Source organism: Leucopleurus acutus (assembly GCF_964270905.1).
Source record: "Leucopleurus acutus genome assembly, chromosome: X".
Taxonomy (NCBI): Eukaryota; Metazoa; Chordata; class Mammalia; order Artiodactyla; family Delphinidae; genus Leucopleurus; species Leucopleurus acutus.
This window is the reverse complement of record NC_139148.1, coordinates 63435068-63454449: the sequence shown is the minus strand read 5'-3', so window position 1 is coordinate 63454449 and position 19382 is coordinate 63435068. Positions and strand designations below refer to the sequence as shown.

Genomic DNA, 19382 nt, shown 5'->3' with positions numbered 1-19382 from the left:
TGGGTTGAATGTATAAGAATAGATCAAAATTATAGCATTCTATGATTGATCACATTCAGGTACTGCTTAAGGTGATAAGAGTGAGTTCAAATATATGATTTCCGTTCTGTTTGGGGCATGTAAAAAAATTTTGGGAAGCCTTTTAGGTTATGTCAAAGAGTGACTTAAGCTTAACTTGTAAAGTATTTTTAACAAAATCTTTGATATACTGGCTATTTTTTCCTTTTTTCCTCCTTACACTGTTGGAAATAGTTAACTGAGAGAAGTGTGTTAATTTAAAATTTTGGGTGTCTTTCCTTCCCCACACATTAATTAGGAAATTCACCTTCAAGGAACCATTCTTTAAGAAAGAAGTCCAAGGGAATATTAAAGTTTTGTTCTACGGTTTCACATGAATTTAATTAAAAAACTGAAAGTTAGTTTAAAGTAACAGGCCTCTCCATTTGAGAAGATTTAAAAGCAGATTGATTGTGCTATCTGGGCATAATTCGATTCAGGTAATACTATTTTTCTCCCTTATCAGAAACTGAAGAAATTGCTGTAACCCCTTTGATGTATTTTCTTGCATCAAAAGTAAAAATATGGAAGTCTATTAAGACACCAAAATGTTCACATTGGTTATCTTTTGAGACAAGTTTACATAAGTAATTATTATTTCTTATGGGGTGTTTTGGTTTGATTTTTTTTCTTAATGAAAATATACTATGTTGGAAAAAATAAAAAGTTGGTAGGTTGACAGTGAGAGATTGATACTGCTATGACACCAGGTCTCTGACACCACCTGGCTTCAATTCATTTCTGATGCTAACTACCCCAAGTTAATACCAGATCCCACAAGTTAAGGGCAACATCTTCCTGAAGACTGCCTTCCCTTTAGTAAATCTTAGGGCAACCTATACTGACCAATCAGCTAAATTCAGGGATTCCTGTGACCATCTTGGGTTTGTTAATTTGCTAGAATAATTTCTAGAACTCCCTGAAAGTGCTATACTTACAATTACAGTTTTATTATAAAGGATACAACTCAGGAGCAGCCAAATGAAAAAGATACATAGGACAAAGTCTGGGAGGACCCTGGATAAGGAGCTTCCATTCTCTCACCCCTTGGACTCAGGATATGTCACCTTCCTGGCACATCAAAGTGTTCACCAACCAGGAAGCTCCTTGAGCTCTGGGTTTCTAGAGTTTTATTGGGGTCTTATCATTGGTCAGTTGGTTAAGTTCAGTCTCCAGCCCCTCTCCTCTCTGAAGGTCTAGAGGATAGGGCTGAAAGTTCCAATCTTCTACTAATATGCTTGGTCTTTCTGGCAACTAAGCCCATCTTGAGTCACCTTGTTAGCATAAACTCAGGTGTGCTCAAAATGGACTTCTTGTAAATAACAAAAGAACACTCCATCACTCATGCATTTTAGAGATCTGTGCTTCCAACAGAGGACAAAGACCAAATTTATATTATACATTTTTTATATTTTATCTCTAGTTTTGTAAAGTTTTTTGTTATGAGGAGCGCAAATGATATATCCAATGAGGGGATGATAATTTGCAAGGTTACAAGGGATCGTGAGCAGTAAGGGAGGTAAGAATTTTACTGGAAACCCACCAAAGGAACAGGTGAGTGGCTGTGCCTCTCTGGCATGGTAACTAGAAGGCTACCAGGAAATGGAGGCATCAGGAGAAACCCTTTATGGGTTTGTTTCTATTTATGGGCCATGTTCTGCTCTTTTTTTTTTTTTTTTGGTGGCTTGTGGGATCTTAGTTCCCCAACTAGGGATCAAACCCAGGCCCTTGGCAGTGAAAGCGTGGAGTCCTGACCACTGGACCACCAGGGATTTCCCCTGTTCTGCATTTCTGCTCTATCATTACCTTACCTCTGATTGTTTTGCTTTTTTTTTTTTTTTTTTTTTTTTTTTTTGCGGTACGCGGGCCTCTCACTGTTGTGGCCTCTCCCGTTGCAGAGCACAGGCTCCGGACGCACAGACTCAGCGGCCATGGCTCACGGGCCCAGCCGCTCTGCGGCATGTGGGATCTTCCCGGACCGGGGCACGAACCCATGTCCCCTGCATCGGCAGGCAGACTCTCAACCACTGCGCCACCAGGGAAGCCCTGCTCTTTCTTTTGACCTTTTATATCCTTCTCTACACTTCTGCTTACTCATAGTTTATGCTTTTCCATGAATCCTTAGAGATCCAGTTCTATCTCTCACTTCGTTATGCATATTTAAAACTTGAGTGCATGTAAATTGTCAGCCTGTCATCCTGACTGGCTCTTTCTAGGCTAGGTTGGGAATTAACAGTAGTAGACTCAGAAGACTACTACTGCAGAGAAGTTTCACTTAGGAGCCAAGGGAAGAGAGGCTTATTACAATGGAAAGCACTTCTAAAACAACATTAAAATGTTTCTTTTTAAAGAGTGCTTAAAACATTAAGGATATCAGTGCTTTTCCTAATACCAAAAGCAAAATTCTTAATATGGAAGATTGATAAATGTCATGATATAACATTTAATCGAGTTTAATGTATTAAAAAATGTTTGGATTTACTGTTAGAAAGGAATTCTAAATCTCAAGGCTAAATCAGTATATTTATGTATATTTTCTTATTCTGTCAAAATCTTGCAATCCTTAATTAATTTTTTTTTTTTAAGTGGAAAGGATTTACTTTTTTCTCTGTCCCAATTGTTTGGTTATTCTATTTGTTAATCCATTCTTTGCTCACTGATTTGTAAACACATCTTTATCTTTCTGTGTCTTCAAACATAGAAGCCATAAAATGATCCATAAGCGCAGCTAACATAATAAAATACTTCATGTCAAAAACACTAAATGAAGTCAAAAGAAAATGAGAAATTGGAAAATATATGCAACATGTATTACTTAGTGCTAATCTCCATTAATGTATAAAAAGATTCTAAATAAAATCAAAAGACCACAGTTTAAAATGAGCAGTGGGCATGAACAGAGACAGTTCACAGAAAAACAACACTTAAACCTATGAAAGAATGCTCAAGCTCATAAGAAATGCAAAACAAAACTACAGAGAAAGTTAATACTTGAGAACTTTGCTGGAAGGACTATGGGAAAACTGGCATTTATAGAATGTTTGTTAGAGTACAAAATAGTATAATACTTACGGAGGGCACTATGGAGATATTTATCAAAACTATAATTGCCTTTATTCTTTGATCCAGTAATCCTGTGTATCTGCACATGTGAAACAAATTGCATATGTAACATTGCAGACAGTTTTATAATAGTAAAAGATTGGAAACAACCCAGGAGCCCATGAGTGTGGAATACTAGGTTGCTGTAAAAACACATGAGGAAGCAGTCTCTGCAGTGATATATTGTTAAGTGAAAAAGTGAAATGGACAATGTTCACTTATGTTAAAAAAAATAACAGATTATATAAAAGTGGTTACCTGTAGGTGTTGGGAGACTGGGGCAGGTGTATCCAGGGATGAGAACAAGAATGTTCTATATATAATTTTTTATATAGAGAGGGGGAAGGTAGCAGAATTGATAGGTTTGGAAGGTTCTGGTGACAAGATACACCTTTAATTTTTACTGTAATGTTTTATATATTGTGTATATTTCTAAGGTATATTGTGTTCGCTTATCTGTTGATTTCTTTTACATGCTAGTCTTTAAACTATGTGTTTGTTTTTTTAATCTTTTTTTACATCTTTATTGGAGTATAATTGCTTTACAATGGTGTGTTAGTTTCTGCTTTATAACAAAGTGAATCAGTTACACATATACATATGTTCCCATATCTCTTCCCTCTTACGTCTCCCTCCATCCCACCCTCCCTATCCCACACCTCTAGGTGGTCAGAAAGCACCGAGCTGATCTCCCTGTGCTATCCGGCTGCTTCCCACTAGCTATCTTACGCTTGGAAGTGTATATATGTCCATGCCACTCTCTCACTCTGTCACAGCTTACCCTTCCCCCTGTGTCATACAGAGTGAAGTAAGTCAGAAAGAGAAAGATAAATACCGTATGCTAACACATATATATGGAATCTAAGAAAAAAAAAAAAGGTCATGAAGAACCTAGGGGCAAGACGGGAATAAAGACACAGACCTACTAGAGAATGGACTTGAGGATAAACTATGTTTTAATAAGAGGTTTTCTTTTTTTAAAAAAAGGCTATGTTCACTCATTTTTCCTCTTGATAAGCTTTTTATTCAACTTGTATACATTAAATGCCTCCTGTACCATGCATGGGTACTGTACATAATTTATACATACAGTAGGTTCTAGGTTTTCTCTGGGAGATCAATAAGCTAGGGGAAGTATAATAGAGTTAAGTACGAGGTACGTAGGAAGGAAGGTTACCTAACAGTAGAGGTGATAGGAGGGGAGAGGAGGAGGACTTTGCAACATTGGACTTCAGGGGAATTTTATCACCAAAGCTGAACCCTAAGGCAGAACCCATATTTGGGGCCAAGTAACCAAGCTAACATTGGTAGATCTTGTTCTCTGAAGGACTTTTGGTATTTTTACAGTGGACTTAGCCACCATATATATCAATATATTGCCACCAAGGGGCTTAAATTCCAATTATTAGAGGTTCCAAGGGACCTGCTTTTGTCCATTAGGTGTTCTTGCTAAAATTTTTGTAATTCTGGGTCAGGAATCATGTCAGTCATAAATGCAGCCTTTTTCATGATGTCTCTAGATAAATTTTGTCATTTTTTAATTTCACGTTGTTGATCATCACCCATTCCTTTCTCTTGGAATCATGATACCTTGGTACCCTGGCATAATTTACAGTTTTTTTTCACTTTGTAGAAACTTAAAAATCTGTTGAAGTAGTGTTAAGTGTCTGGCTTAAGTTCTGCTTGGGGGGTTCCTTTGACGCAGAATGTTCCCTCTGATGTTAGACCAAATATTGTGATCAAGCCCAAGGGGTCAGTATATCTTATAGTAACTTTAGTGACTGATCTATTGGTAGTTTGATACTTTCAGCTCTATTATTTTCTAGTTGAGAGATTACATGATGTCTGTCAGTACCTGGGATTGAATAGTTGGCATATCATATTATACAAGCATTGCACCCTGGGTCTGAAATTACATTGTAATGTAGGACGTAGACATATCTACTTCCAACAGGTTGTATGAACATCTTTAAAACCAATGAATTTCTACCGAAGTCATGGAACTCAAAGGTATATTGTAGAATTTATAGGAGTCTGCTGAGCATTAACACTTTCAACTCAGGTTAGGTTGAATATCATAAGGTGGCCTGCCGTCTTGCATTGGTGTATTTCCCTATAACCCCTGCTTGATTGGCAGCCTAGTGGCAATTTGGTTGTTGCTGCTGATACGTAAGCTCTTTGCTGATATATACAGGGTTTGTGTCTTTGTAGACCAAGCATTTTTACCCTTTTAGAATGCTGTGATTCCATCTCTTAAAACTGCCTGGCACTTAGTAGGTGCTCATTAACTGTTGAATAAACATTGGTATGAATATAATACCAATATGTCTACAATACCATATGTGTCATCCCCTAAATGCAAACAGTGTGTTACATGTCATTTATATTTTTCTGTATCTTGTACACTTGTTCTGAGGTACTTGCACTAGTAATTTTGTATGATTTGAGTAAAGAGAATATGCACATTTAATAATTTGATTCATTAGGTTGCTAGATTGCCCTTTGAAAATGTTCCAGTTTTACTGTCACTCACAGATTATAATAGTTTTTTTCAAAAAACAATGATACATGCAAATAGTAAATAGTTCAGTTTGTACTAAAGTGGATATAGTTAAAAGTTGCCTTTCCACCCCTGGTTTCTAATCCTCAATCTTCCTTCTTCCCAGATATAAGTACTGTTACTAATTTCATGTGTAATTTTTCAGAGATAGTCTCTGCATATATAAGTTCATACTCTTGTTATAAAGTCAGCATATTGTAGAAACAATAGCCTGATAAAAATAGATCTGTGGACCAGTCTCTGACAGTGATATGCAGTTGATCCTTGAACAACAGGGGTTTGAACTGCCAGGGCCCACTTATATACGAGTATTCAGTTTTTCAATAAATACGTTCTATACTACACCATCCCGAGTTGGTTGAATCCTTGGATGTGGAAGCCCAGGCATGGAGGGCTGACTGTAAAGTTGTGTGTGGAGTTTTGACTGCGTGGGGGGGTCAGCACCCCTAACCCTAGCGGTGTTCAAGGGTCAAGTGTATAAGCAAATAACCTAAATATAAACTTGGTGAGAAGGATCCAGAAGCAAATTCATGACTAGTATATAAGCAAGTAGTGTTCCTGCCAGCCATGCAAGGATGATTCAATTTTAGGAAATCTGTGAATATAAGTACCACATGGTTAGGCCAGAGGGAAAAAACATCACATGAGCAGCCCTACAAGTTGAACTTTTTAGTATTTTTATAATTTAATCAAAATCATTGTTCCATTTAGATCTTATTTTGATGTCAGTAGTCATATAATGATCTCACATTCTATTTTAAAAGGCTAGGCAATTGCCCAGTACTATTTATTGAAAATTCATCTTTTCCTCACTCATTTAAAATTACATCTTGTCAAATACTAAATTTCATAATTTATTTGGGTCTGCTTCTGGACTCATTGGTGTGTGAGTCCATTAACTGTCTTTTCTGTGACAGTATGGAATTATTTTGATTGTGTAAGATGTTACTATTTGCTGTGCCCACTTGCTGCCTGTCCATACTTAGATTCATTTATTTGACACCATTCCATATACTCTAAATTTCTTGGTTCTACATAATATTTGTGTCAATAACTGTTCATCATGGCTCTTGACTTTCCCACTTTAACAATTTACTAGAGTAGTCTCCATCTGAATTGTTTTCATTATTCTATTTTGTGTCAGTTCTACACAGGGTTTTTGTTTTTCCCAGCTGCTTTTATACTTTTTTTTCCTGCCAGGTGTACCGTAAAGATGTATGGTGTATATATATATATACGTGGGCTTTATAACAGGAAATTTTACATGTTAAAATTAATATACAGGGTGATTTTAATCAGCATACACATAGCATAATAGAAGAGCTAAAGCAGAAAAAGTAATATTTCATGATCTGTGCTTCCTTGCATGCCTATTTGCTGCACATTGCTTGTGTTCTTGGTTGAGATAGTCTTATCAAAGTAATATTTATGGGATGTTTCATGACAGCCATATTCAGAGTCCTCTGTCTTGCCTTGTGTCTTTGCATGCCTTAAACAGGACCCCTTGTCATACACAAGTCATTCAATTTTATGTTCTAAAAATTATCAGTTTTGGCACTTAACATGTGACTCTGGACTATACATCAGAATATTTGGCTGTTAGTTTGAAATTAAAATTTATGCATAATATAATTTATTTAACAGATTACTTTAAAACCTTTTGTTCCTTTCACAAATAATGGTGAAGTGAAAACATGATCCATATTTCCTTGTGTGAGTATTTTTATATGATTTCTATATGATGGTATCTTTGCAAAAGTTGGAAAAATATGAACAATTTTTATTAAAGTTCTTCTCAGTTGCCCATCTAGAAATGTTTTACTTAACCATTTTTATAGTTGCTTAATTAATTTTCTTCAAAATACAAGGCTGTGGATTGTTTAACCTGTATTTTAGCACAATATCACAAAACAGGTTATCCCCAAATTTTCCTTGCACATCAGGGCCTCAACAAGGTTATTATAAACTTGATTCAATTTCCTTTATTGAATTTGTAATAAGTCTAATTTTTAGTACATGGAAAGATCAAAATGTGTGGTGACCTATTTATAGAGTAAAATTTGGGGGGATGTGGATGTCATCATTCTGGTTATTTTTTTTTAAATAAACTTTTTGTTTTTAGAACAGTTTTTGGTGTACACAAATTTACAAAGAGTTCTCATATATGCCCCACTCAGGGTCCCCTATATTAACATTTTATGTCAGTTACTATGGTACATTTGTCACATTCCCTCTCTCCTTAACCCCTGGTAACCTCTAAATATAATTTTGGTCTCTGTGAATTTTCCTATTATGGGTACCTCATATAACTGGAACAGTATAATATTTGTCCTTTCGTGTGTGGTTTATTTTACTTAGCATATCTTCAAGGTTTATCAGTGTTGCATGTACCAGAACTTCATTGCTTTTTCTTTATGGCCAAGTGATATTTCATTGTGTGTGTATGTATGTATCACACTTTATTTATGCATTCAGTTTGTTTATATGACACATTTTGTTTTTATACAACATATATTAGTATATATTTGTTTATATATACACTTTGTTTATAAAACACATTTTGTTTATTGTCTAGTGGATAGCCCTGCTCTACAACATGCATGTAATGTTTTTGGTTAATTGTTTCTACATTTTATTAAGCTAATTAAATTGTTCATAGTAAACTGTACAGTAGAGAATTATTTAACTCTTGCAATAAAAATCTTGAAATTGGCTCTGTAGTATTAAGATAAAACTTTGGTCTGTTGAAATTATGAGGCATCTGTATTAATATCAGCACAGGCTATCCAAAAATTAACAAAATATTTTCCTATTTTAGTTGAGATACCTTTGGCATCAATGTCTATTTTCCTTGATTAAAATTGAACAGTAATACTAATTGGGTAAATAGTTTTATGTGATTTAAAATGTATTTTTCTTTTAGCTATAATTTTTAATATAGGTCAGTATTTTGTGTAGAATTGCTGTCTATTTCCTGAACATTTGCTCTTTACTTTCCTTTTCTCCTTATTCTCTTCATATTTTCTGAGGACGTTTAGTCAATTTCTTTAGGGAGGAATAAGTTCAAATCTACGTATCTATCACTCAAAGAATCATTTTCTTTCCCCCATTACACAATGTATTAAAAAATTATAAAAGGCATAGGCATTCATTGTAAAAAATTGAAGTAAAAAAGCATAGCACAATTAAAAGAAGAATATTCAGAACCACTCAGATTTTTGGTACATTTCTTTTTAGTATATGTATGTATACTGATAACATTTTTAGATGGCTCTTAAATTAACGAAAACATTTTCCTGTCTTTAAATATGAATACACACTAATCTCATTTGGACCGTGATTTTTTGGTATACATCTCCCTCTTTTTTAGACATTAGAATTATTTAAAGTATTTTTAAAAATAAAATTTGAACATATCAGTACAGTTAACATACTTACAGAAACATCTTTGTGTACGTATGTCCCTGATAATTTCTTTTATTATAAACTTGTTAGAGACGCGATTATTTTTTGTTTGTTTTGCACCTCTTGATTGGCTGATGTGAAGACAGTTAGTGTAAAGTAATTAGACCCACATTCAATAAGCAAATGTTGTCCATACATCCCTACATCCCTTCACACTTAATTTATTGTCTCACCTCTGACAGACATACTCATTCTGTGCCCTGCTGTCATCCACCATCCTTTACCTTCCTCTTTCAGTCCTATGTTATGAGATGCCTCTGTTCCTTTCACTTTCACTAGTTGATAACACTTTTAATGGTTGAAATATTATTTTAACCTTTTAATCTGTTTTCCTAGCACTTTCTACCAAATAAAACTATTCCTTCTCATTTAAATACCTCTTAATCATATCTATTTGTTCTATTACAGACAGCAGTCGGTTTTATACAATATCCTTTTTCTTTTATAATAGTCTTTTGATAACAATAGTTCACATTAACTGAGCACATAGTAAGTGTTACACACTGTTCTTTCACTTTTTTTTTTTTTGCAGTACTCCGGCCTCTCACTGTTGTGGCCTCTCCCGTTGCGGAGCACAGGCTCCAGACACGCAGGCTCAGCGGCCATGGCTCACGGGCCTAGCCACTCCACAGCATGTGGTATCTTTCCGGACCGGGGCACGAACCCATGTCCCCTGTATCGGCAGGTGGACTCTCAACCACTGCGCCACCAGGGAAGCCCTACACACTGTTCTATGTGTGCTTTGACTCAGTTTTAATGGTCAGGAAGTAAATTCTAATATTATCCCTTGTTTTCTTCAGCTGCCGTAATTGAGGTCAGTTAAACTCAGTAACCTTGCTCCCGAAATGTCACAGAGCAATTCAAGCAGTTCATCCCCAGAGTCTCTGCTCTGTAGGTTCTCTCTCATTATCTTTTTATCAGTGATGCTCTAGTTGGAGGTAAATTGAGGTCCTTTTCAATGTCCAGGGGTAACTGTGCTCCTAGGAAGATCAGGAACTCTTTAAGATTTGTCCTTTTTTTTAAGTTTAAATGCTGGACCAGCAAAGTAGAGGCAATCATTAGAGTATATAGGATAGGTGTGTTAGGATTAACTGGGGTACCTTTCTAATAGAACACCTGGATATGACCCTTATCTCCACATCTGGTTTTCAAACACACAATTGAACCATACAGAAAAGACCTTTTAATAAAGGCCATTTCCTCCCAAGTTTGGTTCATTTTAGAGATAGCCAAACCTAGAATTGTTCTAATTGCTTCTACTTGATATAATAATCTCACCAACTCTGGTGTTAGTATCATTTTTATTACATTTCAAAGACAGGTTATCAAACCAAGAGAAGTTCAAAACTCATCCAAGCATGGCCAGACAGTAAATTGTAGACTCCCTTTTTGAACCCATGTCTTATGATGGAAGAGCCTAATCTCTTAATTGCCCCAGGATACTACAGTGTCATCTTTGGACTTTCTTAATTACCCTTGACCTCTCTGGTATTTCCTCTTGTGATGTCTCCATCCTAACCTTTATTATACACATGTTTTCGTGATTTAACCACACTCCATGGAAGAAGCATTTTAAAAAAAATTTTTATTGGAGTATAGTTGATTTACAATGTTGTGTTAGTTTCAGGTGTGCAGCAAAGTGAATCAATTATACATATGCACATATCCACTCTTTTTTAGATTCTTTTTCCGTATAGGCCATTACAAGAGTATTGAGTAGAGTTCCCTGTGCTGTACAGTAGGTCCTTATTAGTTCTCTATTTTATATATAGTAGCGTGTATATGTCAATCCCAATCTCCCAATTTATCCCTCCCCCGCCACCCTGAAGAAGCACTTTAGAATGAGACTGGTTCCAAATTACTCAATTGATTTCCCAAGTAGAGATCTGCCTTTTGGTTCCTTTATCTGGCTACCAGGATAGAGAGATTCCTGGGAGCCAACCTGCTATCAAGTCAACTGTTTTACCCCAGATGTTTCTGTCCAGGTTCAACCTTGGAAATTCAGGCTCCTCAATCTTCAGGTCTTCATCCTCCATTTGACTTTCCATCTCATCCACGGAGGATTGCTGAGTTAAGTCAGGTGAGCGATCATTCCATCTCATTATCTTTCATGTTGTTGGGACAAGGACTGTCCTTCTGTCAGAGGGGGGAAGTTTTATTCCTTTAAACTACAGAATAATTTATAAACTATAATGCATAGTCCAATTGGTTGGTTTTAAAGAAAATCCATTAAAAACAGAGCTTTGCTGTGCCTAAACTGAATATCTGTGTTCCTATTGATTATTACCTACCATGGGCCTTGCAGATATGCTCTTCCCCATATCCTCTGATAAGTAAATTATAATTGGTGTACATATCATGTACATTGTACAGATAATCAGAGTGTGAATTGGAGAGAAAATAATTTTAACAAGATCAGAATGCTTTTTAAGTTACAGTTTGAATTTGAAGGCTCTGCTGTTTGTGGCATTTTACATTCCAAGGAAAGCTTTGAATTGTTTGGGATTCAGTTAACTCACATTTCTCAAAGGAAGAGAAGCATGGCTAACCTTCACACCTGTGAAAATTTCCCCATATTTGCTTGGGAACAGATGACCCCTATGCACTTATGTATTTGTCTAAGGGATACATGTGGTTTCTCAGCAGTTAAACCTTCATTCAACTGAAGTGCAGTTAGCCTTCCCCAACAGGGAGGTTTTTTCTCAATAAGTTTTCTTTTTTAATAGGAAAGAAAACGGTCGTGCACAGAGGGAGAATTGATCACCGTCTGTTCTTCAAAGACACTTCTGTGGCAGTTGTTGGGGCTACTAGTGCTCACTGCCCTGACAGAGACCTGCTTCGACAGGGTAGGAGGAGGGTGGGCTTTGGGTGTCAAACCTGCATCTCCACTGTTAACTACAGCCCTTTTGAAAGTCAGGCTTTACTCCTTTTCCAGGGACTCCTTTGGGATTGAGAAGCTTTCTTTCTATTTATTGGCCTTCAGCCTTGACTTGGCCTTGAAGTTTCTGAATTTCTAGCTCACAAGTTTTTTCAGGTTGAAGTTAAATATACTTAATTCACATACGTGTGAGTCACTTCAGTTGTAATGTGTGCAAGTCCTTAGACCAGGCACAGTTTCTTACCTGGCCACATGGCCCTAGTGAGAATAGCATCCCTGTGTCAGGGCTGAAACAGCGAAGCAAAGTGACTGATAGACCCAGATCGCTGGAGCCCAGATTCAGAAGCAACTAACATTTATTGGGTAATTCCTGTGTGTTAGACACTGTTCATGTATTAAAGCATTTAATACAGTAACCCTTTAGGTTCTGTGAGTAGTCTTATCCAGATTTTACAGATGGGGTAATTACAGCTTACACAGTCTAGATGACCTGTCAAGGGTCACACAGCAAGTCATTTGCAAAGCAGGGATTTGTACCCAGGTGATCATACTGCAGGGTCTACACTCTTAGCCACTACATCAAGGCCCCTCATCGATTGCTGTTTCACTCTCCTTCCCCTGGCATGTGCAGTTATTCCTTCTTGCCCCCTTTCATTTATCTGAGTCTAATACTCTCTCTCTTTTTTTTTTTAAATCATCCTTCTCACCTCCACCTTCTCCAACCCTTCATATTCAGAGTTTAACCACCTGGCTGGGAAAGCTGGCAGGCTTATACAATAAATAAATCCTCATAAAATTCTCAGCAAAGCAGATGGGGGTGAGTGTGGGGTCATTTATCCTTCTTTTGGAATATAAATGGGGTATGGGGTGTAGGGATCATGGTCTTTTGGCATCATTGTCTCCTGGGAGCTCGGGAGCATCAGTGGTTCAGCTAGAGTGGTGTGCTGGCTTTTTGGGGTCCATGTTGAGCCAGACAAGTGAGGGGCTTTGTGGAGTCACTGAAGAATGAGTTATGTGCCCCTTGGTGCCTCTTGGTGTCTTTCATTTGTCTCATTTTAAGACTTCTCCTTTTACCTTTAAAATGGTGGTTGTGTGTGGTGGGCTTACTTGTTGAAGGCTTCTGTTTTTAGACTCTAGCTTATTCTCTGTGCCTTACCTCCCTGCTTCTGCCTTTGAGGCTTTAACCCCAGGTGACTGAGCTAGTTTGGTAGCAGCTTGACTGTTAAGTAAATGAGTGTTCACAAAAGGAGGAATTTTGAACTGACCTACTAAGAGGGTGGGCAGGTCAATTTAGGGAGTCCTTTGTAGGTTTCCCCCCATTAATCTTTAGCCTTGTACCATATCACTAGGGAGCTCTCATTTCACAGTGCCTATGAGTTCGTCTGTCTAGGAAGTCACTTATTTTACCCTGGCCCCTAAGGAATGCCAAATATCAGGAACTGTAATCACTTACACTTACCCTGCTGTTGGATGCCTAATGTCCCCTCACACCAAACTGTAACATAGCTTGAGGCAGAATCTGGGAAGTGCCTTTAGGTCCAAGGAGCAGGGTGGTAGAATGAAGACTCACTTGGCATTATTAGACTTTGCCATGGTTGACAACCTGCTGCTGCATCAGAAGAACTGGTGCATCTCAGAAGATGTTTGAGATTGAGTTCTTTGGGGCCACTGCTAACACCAGAGCTGTCCTGGGGTGGACAGTGCTGCTCCCGAGCCTCAAGGAAAGGGGTGTGTGGTTAAGAGAGAATACAAATCCATATTCTATAGGGTATTAGAGCTGAATAGACTAATTGCCTGATTAGGCCCTGTCAGTTTCTGTGTGTGAACACTGAGATCCGTGGGTTGGGTGTGGGTGGCTTGTCTGGCCCAGGATAGATTGAAAACTCAAGGAAACTGCATGAGCCCTTCTAGTACTTTTGCTTTTGGTATTTAAGGGATTTTAGAGTCTTGGCTTAAGAGGGAAGTAGGGAGTAAGGTGTGGGATAGTCAGCATTTCCTGTCATACAGGTTGATGCTATTAGGAGTTCTGTTTGAGAGATATTAGGTAAGGGAGATAGGTAGGGCTGAGGGCCTGAGGGCTTGGGGCAAGAAGGGAAGAAGGGAAGGGATGGAAGATCCATCTGGAATCGGTTTCAAAGAAGAAAGACTGCATAGTGCTTTGAAGAAATCAAACATTAGTCCAAGAAGACATGTGATCGCAGCAGCTATCTTCACATCACCCCATCTCCTTGGCAGGGCTCAGCCTAACCTCTGCCCCCTTAATGCCCATCCTGGTTCTGTGTGTTTTGGAGCCCAGCGATTGTTTATGCTCTGGGTAAGCTCAAGCACTGGGAGAGGGACCACTTGTGGCTGTCATTTAGGCCACGAAAGCAGCAGGGAAGGGATGGTTTCCTGTGGAATGGGGATGTGGTGTCAAGCTGATGAGCAGCAGAGGAGCTATTTGGGGCAGCATGGAGGGAAGGATGCATATCCTGTAGGAATCAGGGGACACAGGATTTTGTCACCTATCAAGTGCCCTCAGTCGGGGATGGCTGCAGCTCTATTACACAACCCTATCAAGCAGGCACTGTAGTTATTAGCAGTGACTTTGAAAAAAATTATTCTTTTGCCTCTTCTCTCTCTCACTCCCAAGCTGCTCAATATGTTGAAAATGGAGTCCAGGGACCATCGTCTTTATATAGAAAGTTCCAACTTGAGATGCCTTTATTATTACATCCAAGAATCCTCTCCACTCTTTCCCTGGCTTCTCATACCTGTGGGATTGATGGGCCAGCCTGTGTCCTACCAGTGTTTCCTGAGTATTTATCACTGTTCAGTTTGGGGGTTAATGGGAGAAGGATGGCGGAACTACGATGGATAATCAAGTGTGTTAAGATCTTAAAGATTTTCTGTGGATTTCGACGTGCCTCAAAGAACCTTCCTGTCCGGTAAGTACAGGATAGTTGAGCAACATACATAACTACAGACATTAGATTGTAGGCCATCTGATTCAGTAATTTGACTTGAAGCACTTCCTAGTTTGCATGTTTTACACTTGAGGATAAGGTTAAGAGAAGTTAACCTATTGAGAAGTTTTAGTTGCTGCTGGAACTATGTTCACTTAATACAGGACGCCAGTATTCTTCAAAGATGAGAGTTCCTCTGTAGGACAATAGGAAGAACACGCAACATCTGTTCCCCAAGGAATAGTACACCATGGTAGACAAGGTTCTGGGTCCCCTGAGGGGTCTCCAATCATAGTATTGCTGAAATTCCAGCTGTCCTTTGGGATGGGATGTCTTTGGCTTAGCTGTACTTTTTACTGGCTTCTGCTTATCAGGACCAGAAGGCTGTTCAGACAGATGCTGCTATGATGAACTCTTGGTGTTCATCTCAGGAACTCACTGCCCTTACAGCCTTTTAACTAAGTGCAGTAGTTCAGCATGTGCTCTAGAGTTAGGAGGTCTTAGATGAGACTCCAAAATAAAAGATTTAAGAAATCCCATACCTTATGTTAGGACCAGAGCACGTGTTCAAGGATGTAGTGAGATGGTTTTTTGTTTGTTTGTTTATTTATTTTTAACATCTTTATTGGAGTATAATTGCTTTACAATGGTGTGTTAGTTTCTGCTTTATAACAAAGTGAATCAGTTATACATATACGTATGTTCCCATATCTCTTCCCTCTCCCGTCTCCCTCCCTCCCACCCTCCCTATCCCACCTCTCTAGGTGGTCACAAAGCACCAAGCTGATCTCCCTGTGCTATGCGGCTGCTTCCCACTTAGCTATCTATTTTACGTTTGGTAGTGTATATATGTCCATGCCACTCTTACTGAGATGGTTTTTAACCAGAAGGATGGTTGCGGGTATTGACCTCAAGAATAATCTGGAGCAGGTTTGCGATGAAGAGAACAAAGATTACCCCTGCTTTCATCGGGAGGAGGAATGAGCCTGATGCCTTTTGTTTGTGGTATACTTAGCCCATAGAGCTTTGTGATGCCTACATTGATATAGGCAATCTTTGATCACTGCCAGAATGGCCAGTGCACTTTGCATTTATTACCCTGTATTGAGTTACTCATCCTTTGGATGAGTTGCTTTCGGTGCTTAGTTTCTGAGCTTCCTTTGCACTTCCTGGTTCACATCTCAAACGCATATTAAGAGCAGTCAAGAAAGGAAAGATTTTGTTTATTTCAACCTTTAAAAGTGACATACTGGCAGAGATGGGAATAAAACCAGCTTCTGAATCATCAGTTTCAGATTCCAGCACAAAAAAATTGGCATTTTTAAGTGAAAAGCATATGGTTTTATACATGTGGGAACTACAAACTGGGCATGCTTTCCACAAGAAGGGGGGAATAAATACTTTTTAATGTGTCCTTGGAGTATGGGTGGGACTCATGAATATACTTCCCTGCTTGGCTGTTTTATTGATTTGAAGGAGTCCCATGCAGCGGCACAAAAGATCTCTCATCGTTGGAAGTTAAGGTTAGTTCACCTTTGCTGCTCCCTCTCTACGTTGCACTGGAGTGTGTGAAGTAGAAATGTAGGTCTCATAGTTTGTCCTAGATCCCATCCATACAAAGGCCCTTTTCTAGAACCTCTTAGCATATTGTGAAGTGCCTCGCATCATGCACCCCCAGTACTAAGAAGAAATCAGAATTGCCTAATGACAGCATTGGTCAAAGTGTCCCTGAAAGTGAACTAGGAAGCAAAACTTCAGATGGGAGTTTGCCATCGCTGTCAGTAAATATGCAACAATCTTTTAGGTGGTGAAATTCTTTAATGCCTAGTTAGTAATAGTGCCTATCTTCAACAAACTTGCTATCTGAAAATATTCTAATATAATTTTGTCACCCATAGTGTCCCCCTGCTCTTTGGGAATCATGTTTGCAATAGATTCTCCACTCATTGGCTTTAAGGGCAGTTTTCCTGTAAGTGGACAAGAAGCTGTTGTATACTGCTAGCACTTTTTGTCCTAGCCACCTGGGGTTCTGGGACTTTGTGGTCCTCAAATATCCCCTGATGGGCTGGGTTGTATTTTCCCAGATAATCTCTGTTAATACTATTAGTAGACATTACTATTCCTTTCAAGCATTCTACTGCCTAGGACATGTTACTTGAATTTTCATTAAGTTAAGGTTATTCGGACAATTCCCTACATTGGTAGTGCAGGTGAGCTTTCTTAGTTTTTCAAGAAATGCCTTTAAAATATTTGGTTCTTTGAAAGCATGTAAGTGCCTAACTCCTCTTCTAGTTGTCTGTCTCCTAAGTATGCTCCTGTAGATGCTTTGTTGCATTGTAGACAGCCACTGCTGGAGAATTGGCTGTCCTGAGACAGGATAAACGTCTTAGACATGGTGCTACTCTATGTTTCTAGTTTAATTGATTCTTCAGATGGAATGTAACACCCAATTGGCAGCTTAAGCTCAGCAAATCTTCCTATGATATGGTTGTAATGAACTTCCAATTTTGGTTTCTCTATGGACAAATTAGCAAGAAAATCAAATGTAATTGCATGACTTATCCTTTGGAAATCTCTGGTGCAGAGCACTGTGTTCCAAAGTTTAGACTTAGTAAAAATTTTAGTAAAATTTTGCTGCTTATTGAAAAACTCATTGTATCTTAAGGTCCTTTATTTCTAGTAACTATATATTCATGCTTACGTGTATGATAAACCAGTCACTGTTTTTTAGGTGCAATATTAATTTACCTGGTTTGCTTCCATCTCGTGCAAACAGGCAATGCAATCAAGTTGTCCAATAAAGTCACAGGTTTGGCATCCGTCTTTGAAATATTGAGCCACTAATTGGAATTTGTAGTGCAATAATGTAGCCATTTGCTATTGGGTCAGTTTTCTATGGGAAGTTTAGTCTTGTCATCACTTTATGGCAGATAATACTGCAAGCCTGGATAGCTATACTTTTCCATATTTGTGTCTTTACATTAAGTAGCGTTACTACTGTCATATACCTAAAACGTCAGTCACCTACTTTTTGTTTACGCTGCCAGAGGCTTGCAATGTAGTTCCCCAATTGTCCACTCTGCTTTGCCTCTGCAGAGGTGACATTACAAGTCAACGTCTCAGGGTCTCTTCCAGTTGCATTTCATTAGGATCCCTTGATTCTATACCAATACAATAAGGCTTTTTAAAAAAGAAAGTTTGCTAGGTATCCTTAGGTGCCTATTTACTTTTTTAGGGAGTCAATTTTGTCTGAATATTTGGCAATGTTAAGTAGGATCCCACTGCCAATCATATCTTTCACGAGCCTTGACGAATTTGGTGCTGTGTTTTTGTGTTTTGGACAGAAGACCCATTACCATGGATCTTACGTATATTTCATTTGTCTTTACAGTGTTGTCTTTTATAAGCTATTAGATGAATTTTAAGAAAATTACTCTTAGTAATGCACTGCTTGCAACGTTGGAAACCAGCAAGTCAGTAATAAAGGCATTTGGTGGTGAAACATTTTTAATTAAATTGTATGTCTGCTCTTGATCCTTTATGCTGAACGTTTCATGAAAGTATTTGATTTATCACCATTATCATTTGCACATAATTTTACAATACCACTCTCTAACGCACTGATAGCATGTGTTTATCCAGGCATATTTCTAAATGTTAGATTTGGTACTGTCTCAGAGTTAGGTGATGCTCTGTACTAAATTTACCCACACTGCTATTTAACAGGTGACGAGCTTGCATTCTAAGTTTGGTTCTTGACAGGCCAAAAAGTATACGTAGGTAAATTTAGTCGTAAATATATGCGTCATTCTCTGGGCTCCAATATTTTACAGCCATTGTTTCATTATTAATTCCACTGCCTATTTTTTCCCCCCGGTACGCGGGCCTCTCACTGTTGTGGCCTCTCCCGTTGCGGAGTACAGGCTCCGGACGCGCAGGCTCAGCGGCCATGGCTCACGGGCCCAGCCGCTCCGCGGCATGTGGGATCCTCCCGGACGGGGGCACGAACCCGTGTCCTCTGCATCAGCAGGCGGACTCTTAACCACTGTGCCAGCAGAGAAGCCTCATTCCACTGCCTATTAAATCTGCGGTAATAGTGTGGCGTTTTCGTAGGTTGTAATGGGTGTTTTCACATTTGTAACTGAACTGTAGAGAAGTTGGAGCTAATCCGAACTTGTAGCCAATTGGTACATGCATCATTACCCTTTGGGAATTTAGACGGTTTGATGTTCATGTGAATGTAGGAAATTAGTGTCATCAGCAGTGCAGTTTAATACCTCTGCTACATAATCAAATATTGAGATTGGTAGGAATTTGGCGCCATCTTGTGGATACAAGATAACCACTATGTTAGCTTTTATGTTGTACCTCATTT

At 38.4% G+C, this 19382-nt stretch overlaps 1 long non-coding RNA gene across 1 annotated transcript in view; it reads left to right on the top strand.

Moving 5' to 3' along the window:
* The window catches only part of LOC309978449, a 46114-nt gene extending 27251 nt beyond the window's left edge, over positions 1 to 18863 (top strand). The window contains exons 5-6 of the long non-coding RNA XR_014327125.1: positions 11170 to 11264; positions 11911 to 18863. This is a non-coding gene — a long non-coding RNA (uncharacterized lncRNA). The remainder of the gene's footprint in view (positions 1 to 11169; positions 11265 to 11910) is intronic.
* The last annotated feature ends 519 nt before the right edge of the window (positions 18864 to 19382 follow it).